Source organism: Somniosus microcephalus, chromosome 28, assembly GCF_052327205.1.
Source record: "Somniosus microcephalus isolate GS21.2 chromosome 28, FLI_Smic_1.0, whole genome shotgun sequence".
NCBI classification, from domain to species: Eukaryota; Metazoa; Chordata; class Chondrichthyes; order Squaliformes; family Somniosidae; genus Somniosus; species Somniosus microcephalus.
In genome coordinates this window covers 11,230,174-11,244,560 of record NC_141014.1, presented here as the reverse complement: position 1 = coordinate 11,244,560, position 14,387 = coordinate 11,230,174, and the positions used below count along the sequence as shown (strand labels likewise).

The following is a 14,387-nucleotide window of genomic DNA, read 5'->3' as shown; positions in this document are numbered from 1 at the left end:
CGGCTGCCAATTTGTGCACAGCATGCTCCCACAAACAGCAATGTGATAATGATCAGATAATGTTTTAGTTTAAAATCATGGGAGGTCTAGAGAGAGTAGATAGAAACTGTTCCCATTGGCAGAAGGGTCGAGAACCAGAGGAAACAGATTCAAGGTGATTGGTAGAAGAACCAAAGGTGACATGAGGAAAAGCGTTTTTACGCAGCGAGTAGTTAGGATCTGGAACGCACTGCCTGAAAGGGCGGTGGAGGCAGATTGAGTCACGGCTTTCAAAAGGGAGTTGAATAAGTACCTGAAAGAAAGAATTTGGAGGGCTGCGGGGAAAGGGCGGGGGAGTGGGACTAGCTGAAGTCATCTTGCAGAGAACCGGCATGGGCTCGACGGGCCGAATGGCCTCATGCTGTGCTGTAACCATTCTATGTTGGTTGAGGGATAAATATTGGCCAGGACACCAGGGAGAACTCCCCTGCTCGTCTTCAAAATAGTGCCATGGGATCTTTTACATCCACCGGAGAGAGCAAACGGGGCCTCGTGTAACCTCAGTGTAAAGGTATTTTTTTTATTCGTTTCTGGGATGTGGGCGTCGCTGGCAAGGCCAGCATTTACTGCCCATCCCTAATTGCCCTCGAGAAGGTGGTGGTGAGCCGCCTTCTTGAACACAGGGGCCAGGGGGCAGAAACGCCGACAACTTTCGGGAGGGAGTCTCAGAGACTGGGGCTGAAGGCACGGCCGCCAACAGCGGGGCAAAGGGCCAGAGGTAGGGAGCTGGCAGGAGGGGAGGGCAGCGGCCCGGCGGGAGTTTAAATGCAATAGCTCGAGGCCTAAGTGAACCCGACAGGAGACAACAGCGGAGGCGGCCCGGACCGGGAGCCGATGCTCGCAGGAGGCGGGCAGAAGAGAGCTGGGCCTCTGTTGCTATGACACTCAGAGGAGGCGGAGCTCCTCGGCTATGACGATCAGGGGGCGGGGCTCCACGGCTATGACGATCAGGGGGCGGGGCTCCACGGCTATGACGATCAGGGGGCGGGGCTCCACGGCTATGTCGCTAGGAGAGACCATGACAGCTGGAGGGGAGGCGGGGCTTGGTTGCCATGACGGCTGGAGGGGAGGCGGGGCTTGGTTGCCATGACGGCTGGAGGGGAGGCGGGGCTTGGTTGCCATGGCGGCTGGAGGGGAGGCGGGGCTTGGTTGCCATGACGGCTGGAGGGGAGGGGAGGCGGGGCTTGGTTGCCGTGACGGCTGGAGGGGAGGCGGGGCTTGGTTGCCATGACGGCTGGAGGGGAGGCGGGGCTTGGTTGCCATGACGGCTGGAGGGGAGGCGGGGCTTGGTTGCCATGACGGCTGGAGGGGAGGCGAGGCTTGGTTGCCATGACGGCGGGAGCGGGCGGCTGGGCTTCTTGTCGCTGGAGGCCCGGGAGAGAGATCCGAGAAAATGGTGAGTGGGGCCTGCGCCTCTGTCCGGTTGCAGGTGCCGACCGGGGCCGCTAGCAGCTGATGCGGATTCTTTTTCGGCCAATGGATCGGAGCGAGCTGCTTAAACCCGGGCAACTGAGGGGAGGGCCTGGGGAGGCAGAGAGTGAGGGGGGCCCAGGGAGTGGGAGTCTGGGGGGGGAGCGGGGCCGAGGGAGCGGGAGAGCGAGGCCCAAGGAGTGGGAGTCTGGGGGGGAGCGGGAGTCTAGGGGGGAGAGCGAGGCCCAAGGAGTGGGAGTCTGGGGGGGAGCGGGAGTCTAGGGGGGAGAGCGAGGCCCAAGGAGTGGGAGTCTGGGGGGAGAGCGGGGCCCAGGGAGCGGGAGTCTAGGGGGGAGAGTGAGGCCCAAGGAGTGGGAGTCTGGGGGGGAGCGGGGCCGAGGGAGCGGGAGTCTAGGGGGGAGAGCGAGGCCCAAGGAGTGGGAGTCTGGGGGGAGAGCGGGGCCCAGGGAGCGGGAGTAAGAACATAAGAAATAGGAGCAGGAGTAGGCCAATCAGCCCCTCGAGCCTGCTCCGCCATTCAATAAGATCATGGCTGATCTGATCCTAACCTCAAATCTTCTATCACTCTGCATCCACCCGAACCCATGTGATCTCCCGGGAGAGGCGAAAAACCAGATAAAGACCCAATGGCCAATTTGGGAGAAAAAAATCTGGGAAATTCCTCTCCGACCCATCTAGGCGATCGAAATTCTTCCAGGAGATTACTCTGTCCCTATATTTTCTACAGTACTTACCTCTGTAAAGGCGATCTCCACCCCAGCCAGGAACAGGAATAAAACCATCTCCTGAAATCTAACACAGAATTAGAACACAGTAGGAGCAGAACCAGGCTACACGGCCCCTGGGCCCACTCCACTACCCACAGGGCCATGACCATTCCGAACCTAGACTCATGTCCAATTTCCTGCCTGCTCCCCGTAACCCTTAATTCCCTTTACTTCTAGGAAACTATCTATTTCTGTTTTAAATTTATTTAATGATGTAGCTTCCACAGCTTTCTGGGGCAGCAAATTCCACAAACCTACCACCCTCTGAGTGAAGAAGTTTCTCCTCATCTCAGTTTTGAAAGAGCAGCCCCTTATTCTAAGATTATGCCCCCTAGTTCTAGTTTCACCCTTCATTGGGAACATCCTCACCACATCCACCCGATCAAGCCCCTTCACAATCTTATATGTTTCAATAAGATCGCCTCTCATTCTTCTGAACTCCAATGAGTAGAGTCCCAATCTACTCAACCTCTCCTCATATGACCACCCCCTCATCCCCGGGATTAACCGAGTGAACCTTCCTTGTACAACTGCAGCAATACCTCCCTGTTTTTATATTCCATCCCCCTAGCAATAAAAGCCAACATTCCATTGGCCTTCTTGATCACTTGCTGCACCTGCATACTAACTTTTTGAGTTTCATGCACCAGGACCCCCAGATCCCTTTGTACTACAGTACTTTCCAGTTTCTTGCCATTAAGATAATAACTTGCTCTATGATTTTTCCTGCCAAAGTGCATAACCTCACACTTTCCAGTATTGTATTCCATCTGCCAAATCTCTGCCCACTTACTTAGCCTGTCTATGTCCCTTTGCAGGTTTTTTATGTCCTCCTCACTCACTACTTTCCGTCCCATCTTTGTATCATCTGCAAACTTTGATATGTTACACTCGGTCCCCTCCTCCAAATCGTTAATATAGATTGTAAAGAGTTGGGGACCCAGCACTGACCCCTGCGGAACACCACTAGTTACTGGTTGCCAATCTGAGAACGAACCATTTATCCCAACTCTCTGCTTTCTGTTAGAGAGCCAATCCTCCACCCACGCCAGAATATTACCCCCAATCCCGTGATTTTTTATCTTGAGCAATAATCTTTTGTGTGGCACCTTGTCAAATGCCTTTTGGAAGTCTAAATACACTACGTCCACTGGTTCCCCTTTATCCACCCTGTATGTTACTTCCTCAAAAAACTCCAGCAAATTTGTCAAACATGACTTCCCCTTCATGAAACCATGCTGAGTTTGTCCTATTAAATTATGTTTATCCAAATGTCCCGTTACTGTCTCCTTAATAATGGACTCTAACATTTTACCAACCACAGATGTTAGGCTAACCGGTCTATAGTTTCCAGCCTTCTGCCTACTACCCTTTTTAAATAAGGGTGTTACATTTAGCAGTTTTCCAATCTGCTGGGACCTTTGCTGAGTCCAGTGAGTTTTGGAAAATTATTACCAATGCATCCACAATCCCTACCGCTACTTCCCTCAAGACCCTAGGATGCAAGCCATCAGGTCCAGGGGATTTATCCGCCTTGAGTCCCATTATTTTACCAAGTACCACTTCCTTAGTGATTTTAATCGTATTTAGTTCCTCCCCCCCCCTAGAGCCCCCTGTTTGTCCAGTGTTGGGATATTCTTAGTGTCCTCTACTGTAAAGACTGATACAAAATAATTGTTCAGTGTTTTTGCCATCTCCATGTTTCCCACCATTAATTTCCCGGTCTCATCCTCTAAGGGACCAACATTTACTTTAGCCACCCTTTTTCTTTTTATATAACTATAGAAACTTTTACTGTCTGTTTTTATATTTTTTGCTAATTTTACTTTCATAATCTATCTTCCCTTTCTTAATCAATCTTTTAGTTATTTTTTGCTGTCTTTTAAAGACTTCCCAATCTTCCATCCTCCCACTAGATTTGGCTACCTTATATGCCCTTGTTTTTAGTCGGATACTATCCTTAATTACTTTACTTAGCCACGGATGGCTATCTTTTCTTTTACACCCTTTTTTCCTCAATGGAATATATTTTTTGGAAGTTGTAAAATAACTCCTTAAATGTACACCACTGATCATGTACCGTCTTACCCTTTAATCTATTTTCCCAGTCCACTCTAATCAATTCCGCTCTCATACCTTCATAGTCTCCTTTATTCAAGCTCAGCACGCTTGTTTGAGATCCAACCTTCTCACCCTCTAATTGAATATGGAACTCAACCATGTTATGGTCACTCATTCCAAGGGGATCCTTTACTAGGACATTTTTAATTAATCCTGTCTCATGACACAGGACCAAATCTAAGGTTGCTTGCCGCCTGGTCGGTTCAGTTACATACTGCTCAAGAAACCCATCCCTAATACACTCAATGAACTCATCCTCAAGGCTGCTCTGCCCAATTTGATTTGTCCAGTTAATATGATAATTAAAATCCCCCATAATTATAGCTGTTCCCTTATTACAAGCCTCAACTATTTCCTGATTAATACTCCGTCCAACAGAGTTGCAACTGTTCGGAGGCCTATAGACTACACCCACTAGTGTTTTTTTCCCCTTATTATTCCTTATCTCCACCCAAACTGTTTCACTATCCTGCTCCTTTGACCCAATATCATTTCTCTGTATTATAGTGATTCCTTCCTTTATTAACATAGCCACCCCACCTCCTCTCCCTTCCTGCCTGTCCTTCCTGATTGGGAATTAAACATACCAGGTTATTTAACAGTCATGGTCACCCTGCAGCCATGTTTCTGTAATGGCCACAAGATCATACCCATATGTCGTTATTTGTGCCGTTAACTCATTCATTTTGTTATGAATGCTACGTGCATTCAGATAAAGAACTTTCAAATATGTTTTGTAACACTTAGTTCCTGTTTTTTCCCTTTTTAGTACTTTACTTTTTACTCCATACCTTCTGTCCCTTCCTGACACATTCTGTTTTTTAATTCCCCCACTGCTACCTAAGTCTATGACCTTCTCTGTTGTCATTTCTATTATTTGCTCTCTAGAAACCTCCCCCCCGACTAATTAGTTTAAAGCCCTCTCTACAGCCCTAGTTATATGATTCGCCAGGACTCTAGTCCCAGCACTGGCCAAGTGGAGTCCATCCCAACGGAACAGCTCCCTCCTGTCCCAGTATTGGTGCCAGTGTCCCAAGAAGCAAAACCCATTTCTCCCACACCAGTCTTTGAGCCACGCATTTAACTCTTTAATTTTATTTATCCTAGCCATATTCGCTCGTGGCTCAGATAATAACCCAGAGATTATTACCCTTGAGGTTCTGTTTTTTAATTTGACCCCTAGCTGCTCATACTCCTTTAACAGAACCGTCTTCCTTGTCCTATCTACGTCGTTTGTACCAACATGGACCATGACAACTGGATCCTCCCCCTCCCACTCCAAGTTTCTTTCCAGCCCAGAAGAGATGTCCTTAACCCTGGCACCAGGCAGGCAACACAGCCTTCGGGACTCCCGCTCTCGGCTGCAGAGAACTCTATCTATCCCCCACCACTACAACATTTCTTTTTACTCCCTCCACTTGAATGGCCCCCTGTACCACGGTGCTGTGGCCAGGTTGCTCATCCTCCCTGCAGTCCCCGCTCCCGCCCTCACAGGGAGTAAGAACCTCGATCCTGCTGGACAAGAACAAGGGCTGCGTCTCCTTCAACACTACATCCTGGATCCCTGTACCTTCCTCACTCGTAGTCACACCGTCCTGTCCCTGACCACGGACTACATCTGCAGTAATTAACTTCATAGGTGTGACCATCTCCTGAAACATAGAGTCCAGGAACTTCTCCCCCTCCCTGATGTGTCGCAGTGTCTGAAGCTCGGTCTCAAGCTCCATAACATGGAACTTGAGTTCCTCTAGCAGCAAACACTTGTCGCAGATGTAATCACCGTGAGCCTCAATGGGGTTCACCGGCTCCCACATCTCGCAACAGTAACACATCACCTGCTCCATTCTATATAAATAATTAAATTTCTAATTATTAGTTATGAAGACCCTGCCCGGATATAGATGATAATGTCACACCACTATTCAAAGGACTTGCCAACTTAAAGGTATAAAAGAGAAGAGAAGGAAGAAAACCAACCAACCAGCTGATCACCAACCTCCTCCTTGAATACTGTCTGTGGGGCCTGTTTGGTTGACTCGTCTCGCTGCTCCGCCTCCGCAGTGCTGTCCAAGCCTGGGAGTGGGGAACAAAACAGAGCAAAAAACACACCCTCACCTCCCACTTGTCCGAACTCTCCCACTTAGCAAAACTCCAGCACCACTCAATGCACAAAGCACTCCGTGCACTGCACTAGCCCCTCCCCTTTTATACCCGGATTCTACTTCCGGTTTAAACTGCCCAAGAGTTTAAAAAACCCTTAAAAAATTAAACTTACTTCAAATAATTGACTTCTTAACACACTAAAATTCACAAAATACACTTAAATGATTTTTCTCCCACTTAGCAAAACTCCAGCACCACTCAATGCACAAAGCACTCTGGGGGGAGCGGGGCCCAGGGAGTGGGAGTCTGGGGGGGAGCGGGGCCCAGGGAGTGGGAGTCTGGGGGGGAGAGCGAGGCCCAGGGAGTGGGAGTCTGGGGAGGCCCAGGGAGTGGGAGTCTGTGGGGGGGGCCCAGGGAGTGGGAGTCTGGGGGGGAGCGGAGCCCAGGGAGCGGGAGTCCCAGGGAGTGGGAGTCTGGGGGGGAGAGCGAGGCCCAGGGAGTGGGAGTCTGGGGGGGAGAGCGAGGCCCAGGGAGTGGGAGTCTGGGGGGGAGAGCGAGGCCCAGGGAGTGGGAGTCTGGGGGGGGGGCCCAGGGAGTGGGAGTCTGGGGGGGAGCGGGGCCCAGGGAGTGGGAGTCTTGGGGGGGGGCCCAGGGAGCGGGAGTCTGGGGGGGAGCAGGGCCCAGGGAGCGGGAGTCTGGGGGGGAGAGCGAGGCCCAGGGAGCGGGAGTCTGGGGGGGAGAGCGAGGCCCAGGGAGCGGGAGTCTGGGGGGGAGAGCGAGGCCCAGGGAGCGGGAGTCTGGGGGGGAGCAGGGCCCAGGGAGCGGGAGTCTGGGGGGGAGCGGAGCCCAGGGAGTGGGAGTCTGGGGGGGGCCCAGGGAGCGGGAGTCTGGGGGGGAGCGGAGCCCAGGGAGCGGGAGTCTGGGGGGTGCCCAGGGAGCGGGAGTCTGGGGGGGGCCCAGGGAGCGGGAGTCTGGGGGGGGCCCAGGGAGCGGGAGTCTGGGGGGGAGAGCGAGGCCCAGGGAGCGGGAGTCTGGGGGGGAGAGCGAGGCCCAGGGAGCGGGAGTCTGGGGGGGAGAGCGAGGCCCAGGGAGCGGGAGTCTGGGGGGGAGCGGGGCCCAGGGAGCGGGAGTCTGGGGGGGAGCGGGGCCCATGGAGTGGGAGTCTGGGGGGGGCCCAGGGAGTGGGAGTCTGGGGGGGAGTGGGGCCCAGGGAGCGGGAGTCTGGGGGGGAGAGCGGGGCCCAGGGAGCGGGAGTCTGGGGGGGGCCCAGGGAGTGGGAGTCTGGGGGGGGCCCAGGGAGTGGGAGTCTGGGGGGGAGCGGGGCCCAGGGAGCGGGAGTCTGGGGGGTGCCCAGGGAGTGGGAGTCTGGGGGGGCCCAGGGAGTGGGAGTCTGGGGGGGGAGCGGGGCCCAGGGAGCGGGAGTCTGGGGGGGAGCGGGGCCCAGGGAGCGGGAGTCTGGGGGGGAGTGGGAGTCTGGGGGGGGAGAGCGGGGCCCAGGGAGCGGGAGTCTGGGTGGGAGTCTGGGGGGGCCCAGGGAATGGGAGTCTGGGGGGGAGAGCGAGGCCCAGGGAGCGGGAGTCTGGGGGGGGCCCAGGGAGTGGGAGTCTGGGGGGGGAGAGCGAGGCCCAGGGAGTGGGAGTCTGGGGGGGAGAGCGGGGCCCAGGGAGTGGGAGTCTGGGGGGGAGAGCGGGGCCCAGGGAGTGGGAGTCTGGGGGGGAGAGCGGGGCCCAGGGAGTGGGAGTCTGGGGGGGGAGCGGGGCCCAGGGAGCGGGAGTCTGGCGGGGGAGCGGGGCCCAGGGAGCGGGAGTCTGGGGGGGGAGCGGGGCCCAGGGAGCGGGAGTCTGGGGGGCAGTAATTGAAGGGGGCCGGGGGAGCCGGGCCCAGGGAGCGGGAGTCTGGGGGGCAGTGATTGAAGGGGGCCAGGGGAGCCGGGCCCAGGGAGTGGGAGTCTGGGGGGTGAGGGGCCCAGCTAGTCAGTGAGTCTGAATGGGATTTGCAGGGAACCTTAAGACTAGTTTTAAAGTCATGCCCCCAAGCAGTTTCCTCCTGGCAAAATGTCCCTGGGCACATAGGGATGCCCAGAGTAGTCTAGCAGGGATCAAGGGAATTCCTGATAAGGTTTCCCAACCTTTTTTTCTGTATAAAAAGGGTAAAAAAAATAAAGATCTCAGACTTTCCTTCCTCTTTAAAGAATCATTTTTGTTGGAGGTCCCACTCTTAATTTGACCTTTGTTGGAGAATGCAGATGGGTGGATGTTGAGCGAGGGCTTGGCTTGGCTGTGTTGCCCTCTTTAATTGAATAACCCCAGGGAACTCGCTGTCCAGGCTTGCAATGCAGAATGGCCACGTAAAACCTGGTGATGTAAGTTAGCCTGGTGGCTGAGTACCTGTGGAAATGGAATCCTGTGAAACTGTAAAAAAAAAAAGAAAACCTTATTGTGGAGGAGTTTGCTGGTTTTCTCTGCTTTTCATGTATCTTGGTGGCTGGGATTTCAGTTAGACAGCTGGTCAGAGATGACTGCTGCAAGTGGGAAGTTTGTGCATACGTTCAATGTAAAAACCCTCCGGATTGAGTGTCCGTGTTTTTTCTCTGTCTATCCAGATGCTGTCACGTGCAAAACCTGCCGTCAGTGGGGAGACGCTGCAGATGGATAAAAAAAAGAAAAAGGGGAAAAAGATTCCCAAGCTGGAGGAGTATTTGACCAGCAGAGACTATTCAGGAGCCCTGACATTGCTGGAGGTAAAACTAGATGTTGAGACCGGCCGATTTGTACGTCCAATGCAATGATCCTTAGAATCAAAAGTGGCCTGTGGTTCATGGTTGGGGTTGAGTGTGTGTTATAAGGCAAGCAGCTAAAAAATGTGATTCATTAGCTCCTTTGTCAGCTCAGTGGGTCGCAAGGTTGTGGGTTCAAGTCCCACTCCAGCGACTTGAGCACATAATCCAGGCTGACACTCCAGTGCAGTGCTGAGGGAGTGCTGCACTGTCGGAGGTGCCGCCTTTCGGATGAGATGTTAAATCAACAACCCCGTCTGCTCTCTCAGGTGGACGTAAAAGTTCCCACAGCATTTTTTCGAACAAGGACAGGGGCGTTCTCCCGGTATCCTGACCAATATTTACCCCTGAACCAACACCACCGAAACAGATGGTCATTTATCCCCTTGCCATGCAAATTGGCTGCCACGTTTTCTATAGCACAACAGTGACTGCACTTCCAAAAGTACTTTTAATTGTCTGTAATGCGCTTTGGGCCGTCCTGAGGTCATGACAGGCGAAATATAAATTCAAGTTCATTCTTTCTAAAAAACGCTCTCACAACTTTCATATATTCCTTACTAGCAATCAGTTCTTTACATACAAGAGCACTGTTATAGTCGCATTCAAAAGCATCTGAACTCATGAAAGCCTGCTGCCCCACAGAAACACAGGTTAACCTGTGAAAGAAACTGACTGTCAGATTTCACCAGAGTTCGCCACAGGCTCCCATCAGCTTCACCATGTGTTTGAAGCACGCTGAATAATCCTGTGGGGAACCTCTCCTCTGAATATCTCTTCTGTCTTGGTGTCTCTATTTTTGATTGCGCCTTGGGACGTTTTCTTACGTTAAAGGTGCTATATATGTATGCAAGTTGTTGCTGAAAAAGAACATGTCTATATAATGATCAGAGTAATTCTTCCCCTGTGTGTTGCCAACATTATAAAGCCAGTAGGACGGTTTCCTCTGATCACAATTTGGAAATTATGGTTCTTCTGGAACCCTTTCCTACAAATATCACCGAGGAAATCTCCCTCTTGTATTTAAAATGCTGCTGATCCACAGCAATCAGAGGAAACATCCCTCCCCCCCCCCCCCCCCCATCCTACACTGTAAACAGGCTTTGAGTCTCACGCACTGTGACTAGATCTGTGTTGTCGCAGTGTTTCACTGGTTTCGAGACCACTAATTGTGGTTTTGATTTTTTTTTTTAAATCTGCTCAACGGTTATACACTATCCTATCTGAAGTGGTAACGAGCCAATAGCACTAAGTAAATGTTAACGGAAAGTGATTGTGGGTTTTATACAGAAAAGGTTTTTTTTTTAAACAATTCTATAGATTTATCATACAAATCCAGTTTGGGGGAAAAGGGGAGCATCAGTCTATTGGTGTCTTACCCAACTCTTCTCCAGAACTTAAAGCAATACACTGCAGATTCTGGAAACCTGGAGCAAGAACAGAAAACGCTGCCTGACGTGCTGACTGTTTCCAGCATTTTATGGCTTTGTTTCTGCTCTAGAACCGTTGTACACAACGTTTCTGCAGTGTTTAACATTATGACACGTAATCTGACCGAGGAAATATCGCAGCTAATATGACCATGTGCAGGGATTCCTTGCACGGCTCACAGGGTTGCTGCCTGGCATGTGCTGTGTTGGTCTGCAGCTGACCTTCGTGCTGCTGGACTAGAAACACCACCTTGGTTTCTGCTCCTGAATACTGCCCTGTAACCTCGGTGGAAGGTGCACGTGTGTGCATGCCGGGTAGCCCCATCCACCTTGGACCTAAGAAAGATAGATCATCGTATCTTCTAAATGGCAAGAAGCTAGGAACTGTGGATGAGCAGAGACAAAAGCTAATTTAAAAGACTAAAGGAATGTTGGCCTTTATCTCAAGAGGGATGGACTACAAAAGGGTGGGAGTTATGTTACAGCTGTACAGAGCTCTGTTGGAGCACTGTGTTCAGATCTGGGCACCGCACCACGGGAAGGATATATTGGCCTTGGAGGGGTTGCAACGCTTTTCACCAGAATGATACAGGGACTGAAAGGGTTAAATTATGAGGACAGGTTGCATAGACTAGGCTTGTATTCCCTTGAATATGGAAGATTAAGGGTGAACTAATTGAGGTGTTTAAGATGATTACAGGATTTGATAGGGTCAATATAGAGAAACTATTTCCTCTGGTGGGGGGAGTCCAGAACAAGGGGGCATATCCTTAAAATTAGAGCCAGTCTGTTCAGGGGTGATGTCAGGAAGCACTTCTTCACACAAATGGGTAAGCCATTTAGGACAGAGATGAGGAGGAATTTCTTCACCCAGAGAGTGGTGAACCTGTGGAATTCTCTACCACAGAAGGCAGTAGAGGCCAATTCATTAAATATATTCAAGAAGGAGTTAGATATATTTCTTAAGGCTAAATGGATCAAGGGATATGGGGAGAAGGCAGGGACAGGGTACTGAATTTGGATGATCAGCCATGATCTCATTAAATGGCGGAGCAGGCTCGAGGGGCCAAATGGTCTACTCCTACTCCTATCTTCTAAGCTTCACACAAAGGGTAGTGGAAATCTGGAACTCTCTTCCCCCAAAAAGCTATTGAGGCTGGGGGGTCAATTGAAAATTTCAAAAATCAGATTGACAGAATTTAGTTAGGCAAGGGTATTAAAGGTTACGGAACCAATGTGGGTAGATGGAGTTAAGAATACAGATCAGCCACGATCTAATCGATTGGCGGAATAGGTTGCATACGAGCGATGACGACCCTCTGGTCCACCCAGCCTGTCCCACACTATTTGCGATAACTTGTGTATCACAATATACACACTCCCCACCCCACCCAAAACCATGGGATCACCTGGGAGAGGCGAGAAACCAGATAAAAATCCAGGCTAATTTGGGGAGGGGGGGTGCAAAATCTGTGAAATTCCCCTCTAGGCGATTGAAACTAGTCCAGGAGCTCCCTCTGGCCCCGAATCCCCTGCAGGAGCTACCTTCTGTAAGAGGTGATCTCCTCCCCAGCCAGAAACAGGCCCAGCTCTCACTTAAAGGAATTCGGTGAATCAGCTTCCACCGCACGGGACAGCAGCCTGTTCCAGAGAACCACTATTCTCTGGGAAAAGAGCCACCCCCTGACACCGAACCTCGATCTAGCCTTGTCCAACCTGTGACCTCTGGTCCTCAGTAACGTATTTAATTGGAACAAACAGTCAACTGGAACATAATCTATTCCCTTCATTTTCTTATAAACCTCAATCAGATCACCCCATAGTCTGCACTTCTCTAAAGTGTAGAGTCCCAACTCTTAGCCTATCTTGATAACTGCTTTAAACTGGGCATTAGTCTAGTGGGCCTCCTAGGCATCCTTTCCAAGGCCTCAATATCACCCACCATGTGAGAAGACCAAAACTGGACACAGTATTCCAAGTGAGGCCTGACCAAGGTCTTGTACAAAGACAAAACAGTGTGTCTCGTCTTGTACTCAATTGTCCTGTGGATGCACCCCAACACCCTATTTGCTCTAGCTATGGCTTCTCGCCATTGCTCATGTACCTTTAGAGATGTGTGCACTAGAATGTCCAAATCACTTTCTATCTCCACCAGGTTTGAGGGGCTGAATGGCCCACTTCTATTCCTATGTTCCTGTGAGCATAAGTTGATGTGGATTTGCTTCAGCACAGTGCTATATGCTCAGCCCAAGATGTACCGTGTTTGGAATCCACGAGTGATGAGATGATGAGTTCTGGTGATTTCAGCTGGCAGTTTGGTAACTATTCCCTTTCTATCCCAGTTCAAGCGGCATGTGGGCGAGAAGGAGGAAGACATCGACTTGTGGATGGGATACTGCGCATTCCACCTTGGAGATTATAGGAGGGCCATGGAGGTAAGGGGAAGGCGTGCAAAGAGAACGCTAATGGCATTTTAAGTGTATCCAATATATCAGGAAGACCTCACAGCCAGTATATGAGGGTGCTTTAAATCCTTCTTTCCATCAATCCTGACCCCAGAGATGGTGGTCATCTCCGCATTCCTATTTCCAGGATAGGAAGCTGCGGGACATTTATCCTGATAGATATTAGCTGAGTTTTCCAGTCCCTTCCTGTACTGTTCAAGTTCCTTGACGGGCAACACTGTATTTTTTTTTAAATCTTTCAATTTGCAGCTTAAGACACCCTGGGGGAGAAATTGGGTGAGTAGCACCACCTGTTAGCGCCTAAAGAGGCAGTCAGTGGCTGTAGCGCCACTGGCTGCGTCTCCTGCGATATTCAGTAGGGGCGCTAATGGTGGCGTTAGGCATTTGCGCTGCGCCGCCACCGATGACGTCATCGGTGTGCGCAGCGCCCCGTTCGCAATATTTGGTAGCGAACGCCGCAGTTGCGCCGTTTGCTACCCACGCCCGGTTCACGGGGCCTTACTGTGCCGGTAGCGGCACAAGTTAAGGTGGAGGTGCAGGGCGGCCGCTTTTTCGGCAGCCGCCTGCCAGCACCTCTGTCCCCGGCCTCCTAACCCCCCACCCCCCCGCGGCATTGCCGGCTGTTTCCTGAGAGCCCGGCACTTCTCCTTGGTGCCGGGCTCATTTGCCGGCACTCGCGAGCGGGGATCGCGCTGTTGCAGGCATCTCCCCCTTAACAGTGGGAGGAAGGCCTGCAGTACCGCAGCATGCCGTGCCGCAGCGTGTGGCGCTGCGGCACGTTGCGCTGCGATAATCAGTTTCAGCGCCCTAAGAGGGACGCAGAGCGCCTCACCCCGTGTCCCTCGAGCGGCACTGAAACTGAATTTCTGGCGACCGGTATCACTCCGATCGCTGCGCTAAATCCTGCGCTCAGGCGACTTTTCACAGAATCACAGAAACCCCACAGTGCAGATAGAGGCCATTTCGGCCCATCGAGCCTGCGCCGACACATATCCCACCCGATCCCCGTAACCCCTACACCAACACATATCCCACCCTATCCCCGTAACCCCACGTATTTAATCCCCCTAACACTAAGGGTCAATTTATCATAGCCAATCAACCTACCCCGCACATCTTTGGACTGTGGGAGGAAACCGGAGCACCCGGAGAAAACCCACGCAAACACGGGGAGAATGTGCAAACTCCACACAGACAGTCACCCGAGGCCGGATTCGAACCCGGGTCCCTGGCGCTGTGAGGCAACAGTGCTAAC

The 14,387-nt window shown here is 51.9% G+C and overlaps 1 pseudogene across 1 annotated transcript in view; it reads left to right on the top strand.

Annotated features, from left to right (window-relative positions):
- Nucleotides 1-1,327: 1,327 nt before the first annotated feature.
- The window catches only part of LOC147098790 (intraflagellar transport protein 56-like), a 14,274-nt pseudogene continuing 1,214 nt past the window's right edge, over nt 1,328-14,387 (top strand). Inside the window, exons 1-3 of the transcript XR_015073927.1 lie at nt 1,328-1,435; nt 9,064-9,201; nt 13,010-13,102. The product of XR_015073927.1 is annotated as an intraflagellar transport protein 56-like (transcript). The remainder of the gene's footprint in view (nt 1,436-9,063; nt 9,202-13,009; nt 13,103-14,387) is intronic.